Below are 5,014 nucleotides of genomic sequence, written 5' to 3'. Positions count from 1 at the left end.
AAAACAATTCGAATTTTTTCGATCAGACTTCTCAATTAAAAGTTATAGGCTAGAAACCAATTTCGAAAAAAAAATTCAAAGGGCTGTAACTTTTGAACTAGTAGCCCAATCTTGGAACTGTTTGAAATTATGGATTCTACAGGCGACATTTCTATAAGAAAATTTTTTCCGGGTCGATCTGAGACAATTTTTTTTGGGTTTCAAAAAAAAGGCAGGTGTTACCGCTTCCTTTTTTTTACCAAAATCGAACTGCCCCAAATTTCTCGGGAAAACAATTTTTCCAATTTTAAATTTTGGTGCCGTAGAATCCAAAAACAATTCGTACTTTTTCGATTAGACTTCTCAATCAAAAGTTATAGACTAGAAACCAATTTCGAAAGAAAATTCAAAGGGCTGTAACTTTTGAACTATTAGCCCAATCTTGGAACTGTTTGAAATTATGGATTCTACAGGCCACATTCTATAAGAAAATTTTTTTCCGGGTCGATCTGAGACAATTTTTTTTGGGGGGCTCAAAAAAATGCAGTGTATACCCTTCCTTTTTCACCAAAAATCGACTGCACCAAAATTTCTCGGGAAAACACTTTTTCCAATTAATTTTGGTGCGTAGAATCCAAAACAATTCGTACTTTTTCGATCAGACTTCTCAATTAAAAGTTATAGACTAAAAACCAATTTCGAAAAAAATTCAAAGGGCTGTAACTTTTGAACTAGTAGCCCAATCTTGGAACTGTTTGAAATTATGGATTTTACAGGCCACATTCTATAAGAAAATTTTTTTCCGGGTCGATCTGAGACAATTTTTTTTTGGGGTTCAAATAAAGGCAGTGTATACCCTTCCTTTTTTACCAAAAATCGACTGCACCAAAATTTCTCGGGAAAATACTTTTTCCAATTAATTTTGGTGCGTAGAATCCAAAACAATTCGTACTTTTTCGATCAGACTTCTCAATTAAAAGTTATAGACTAGCAACCAATTTCGAAAAAAAATTCAAAGGGCTGTAACTTTTGAACTAGTAGCCCAATCTTGGAACTGTTTGAAATTATGGATTTTACAGGCCACATTCTATAAGAAAATTTTTTTTCCGGGTCGATCCGAGACAATTTTTCTATCGGGCCTCAAAAAAAGACAGTGTATAACCTACCTTTTTTTTTTACCAAAAATCGACTACACCAAAATTTCTCGGGAAAACACTTTTTCTTATTAATTTTGGTGCGTAGAATCCAAAACAATTCGTACCTTTTCGATCAGACTTCTCAATAAAAAGTTATAGACTAGAAACCAATTTCGAAAGAAAATTCAAAGGGCTGTAACTTTTGAACTAGTAGCCCCATCTTGGAACTGTTTGAAATTATGGATTCTACAGGCCACATTCTATAAGAAAATTTTTTTTCCGGGTCGATCTGAGACAATTTTTTTTTCGGGGCTCAAAAAAAGGCAGTGTATACCCTTCCTTTTTTACCAAAAATCGACTGCACCAAAATTTCTCGGGAAAACACTTTTTCTTATTAATTTTGGTGCGTAGAATCCAAAACAATTCGTACATTTTCGATCAGACTTCTCAATCAAAAGTTATAGACTAGAAACCAATTTCGAAAGAAAATTCAAAGGGCTGTAACTTTTGAACTAGTAGCCCAATCCTGGAACTGTTTGAAATTATGGATTCTACAGGCCACATTCTATAAGAAAATTTTTTTCCGGGTCGATCTGAGACAATTTTTTTTTCGGGGTTCAAAAAAAGGCAGTGTATAACCTTCCTTTTTTACCAAAAATCGACTGCACCAAAATTTCTCGGGAAAACACTTTTTCTTATTAATTTTAGTGCGTAGAATCCAAAACAATTCGTTCTTTTTCGATCAGACTTCTCAATCAAAAGTTATAGACTAGAAACCCTGACCTATCGTCTACTTTCTTCCACAAACCGTTTAGCATCCAGAGCTCGCAGAAAGGGTTACCAGATCCCTTTCTCCGTACTGCAGAGAAAATAGCACCGGGGGGTCTGGGGAGTATGGAATACCATACCTCCTAGGAACGAAAAGGTCGATGGCCATTTCTAGAAACTGCAAATTCATGAAAAAAAGTATCACTTTCAAAACTAGGTGTACAAATAACTATTGGAGAACTGATCTTAAACTTTACACTTTCAGTACGAAATTCTGAAAGGGCTGGAGGGGGGTTTGGAAAATAATTCTCTAGTATATTTCCATGCAGGACGCTTGGGGAAATCTTCAAGAAATTGTATCTTCAGATTCTACGAATTCTTGGGTATTTTTGGATTGCTCGGATTACTCAAATACTTTTGAAGTAATTCAGCAATATCTTTAAAAGTACCTTCAGATATATTCAATGATACTTCAAGCCCTTCATAGATTATTCAAATCCTTCACGTAACTTTCTGATCATATAGAGAGAGTCGTTTCATCTTTCAAAGATCTATAAGATTCTTCAGAATTCCTTAATTTCATTCGGATAATCAGTCCGTTTTGATTTTTAAGTTTTTCTAGTTCAGATCTTCCAAATCCTTGGATCCTTCAGATCTTTCGGATGCTTCCGATCCTTCAGCATTTTCGACTTCGTGAATTCGTTCGGCGAGTTTCCATTGAAACTTGCATTTAAATTATGATGTGTTTAAAGGAAGAATCAATAAGTGCCAACTTGGTCACGGGATTATTATTTCAGCGAAAAGATTCAGCAAACACGAATTTGCTGGCAAGCTTTTCCAATTTAAACTAATTGAATATCCCAAAAACTAATCACCGTTTTGAGTCCTAAAAACGTCCACGTCAACGCGATTGATGACCGCCATTATCAAAATTAGGCGAGAAATAAACGTCGTAGACAAAATTAGGTGTAAGTGTCACACTACCGGCGGACTTAATTAAAAATTAGTGTTGGATTCATAATGCCATTACTAACCGCGATCTATTAATTAAGAGCTGAAAAAACAGTAGCCCGAAGATTCTCGGAAGTACCATCAAGTTTTCATTATTAATAAAATTCTTTTTTTTATATAATTTATTTTTATTCCGATTTCGTGACGAGAAGCTTAAGTTCCCACGTCTAAACGTTTCTGTTGTTATCAGAAGCTTATTGCCGCTTTACGAGCAACCGTTGACAAGCCAAGAAAACAATAAATCAAAATAAATTGTTGAAATGGCCATCTTTGTTAATATTCTGATTCTTCGAATTGAAAATTATATTTTGATCTCAAGCGGCGATAAAAAATTAAATTATTTTCGTGAACGTCGCTGACCCCCTGGCCGAGCAAGATGTTTATCGACTCCTTGTCTTTTCTTATAACAAAATAATTAGTTGTTTGAACTGGAATAAACGTACGGCTTGTTAATTTTTAAAATCACAAAGAGAATTCGAGGGACATTTTCGACATCTCCATTTACGAGCGGGCTACCGTTTAACATTTTTATGTTTAAAGGCTAATTTCGTATTATGTAAGATGGCGTAACAAATTCTCCCGCCGCCTCCTCTTACACGCAATAAACGACAAAGACGAAATGTAGAGAAACTAATTAAGCGACACATAAAAAATATAATAAATATTTTGACAACCTGGTACTAGTTTCTCGCCGAATAAATCAACCAAAAACGAGTAAATTGTTCTAAGAAATCGTACCAAAATTTTTTAAGTCAAAGGTTATGATTAACTGACTTTTCGGCCATGGGAAAACAAGGCGCAAGCGAAGTATAAATAAATTACGAAAGTCTCTCATTGTTTCTAAATTTATTGTCAAGTTGAACCGTAATCATTAATTTTATTACAATTTTTTGAATAAAATGAGTTGCATAAACTTTTAATTTATCGCTACAATACAATTCGCACGTTCCTATTTTAATAATTTTATCAACAATTTATAATAATATATTTCATCAGGTGAAACCTTTTTTATTAATTTATTGTGCATATTCGCACGTTTCGCAATCTCCTTAATTTATTTTACTAGCTTGAGATTGTTGCAAAAGTAATTCACAAAAAAATCCTTATTTTTATTAACTATAAATTCCATTTCTGTATTCACGTGAATTATTAATTTGTCTGTGTGAACAAGGTCTCGCTATGCTAATTTTCCATTATCTTTGAATCCCGAAAATTAATATACACATTGAACGGTTCCACATTATTCATTTTATTTATCATTTCGTAGTACCTATTTGCAATTGTTTTTTGAACTTCTGTACCACCAATTTTTGCAATCAAAATAAAATAAAGGCCAAAATACACTACCTGATAATTCTAGTAAAATCTCCAAAAAGTGCTAATTTTCACCCTTATTGTTGCAGATAAACCCCCACGTGTTGGATCAATGCCTAGAAACAGGAGTGTGGTAGTTTTCGGGAACATGTAATCGAATTTTCGTATACTGGGGGGTATATTTCTTTTGCTGGGGGTGTATCACAGACCCTCGGCACAAGATTTTCCCACAGAAGCTTCCAGCTTTAAGAGCTTTTCGATATTTTTTTGGGAAAGGACAGTGCCGGTGGGTCTTGAGGAGTGTGGAATAACCCTTTCCTCCTGCCCTCAATAGAAAGATCGATAACTATTTTGCACATCTGTTTACTATGACTGCTAACCTTTATTGTGGAAAATGCCCCTACATCTGTGGCACAGCACTAGAAAACCAAGCAGGACCCTGGAATATTACTTTAAAGTGTTAGAAGATCTTGGAAAATTTTATTTCCCCAATGATTAATATTTCCCTTTAAGTTTTTATACGCCTTTTTATTATGGTTGCTAATATTCACATTTATTGTTTCAGATTTTCTCGTTCGTGTAGGACCACTGCTTAGAAGTAGGATTGACGTGGGAAAATTAGTTTCCTTTTGCTGGACGTGCTTGGGAAAAAGTATTTCCCCTCCAATCGTAACTTTCCTTTATTTTTTTGCTAATTTTCACGCTCATTGTTTCAGATTAACCACCACGCGTGGAACCACTGCTTTATACGTCGGAGAAAAGCTGGAAAATTGGTCTCCTTTTACCGGAAGCGCTTGGAAACATAT

Source organism: Photinus pyralis, unplaced genomic scaffold (genome assembly GCF_008802855.1).
Source record: "Photinus pyralis isolate 1611_PpyrPB1 unplaced genomic scaffold, Ppyr1.3 Ppyr1.4_LG8, whole genome shotgun sequence".
Taxonomy (NCBI): domain Eukaryota; kingdom Metazoa; phylum Arthropoda; class Insecta; order Coleoptera; family Lampyridae; genus Photinus; species Photinus pyralis.
The sequence above is the reverse complement of the archived record's forward strand: the minus strand, read 5'-3'. Positions refer to the sequence as shown.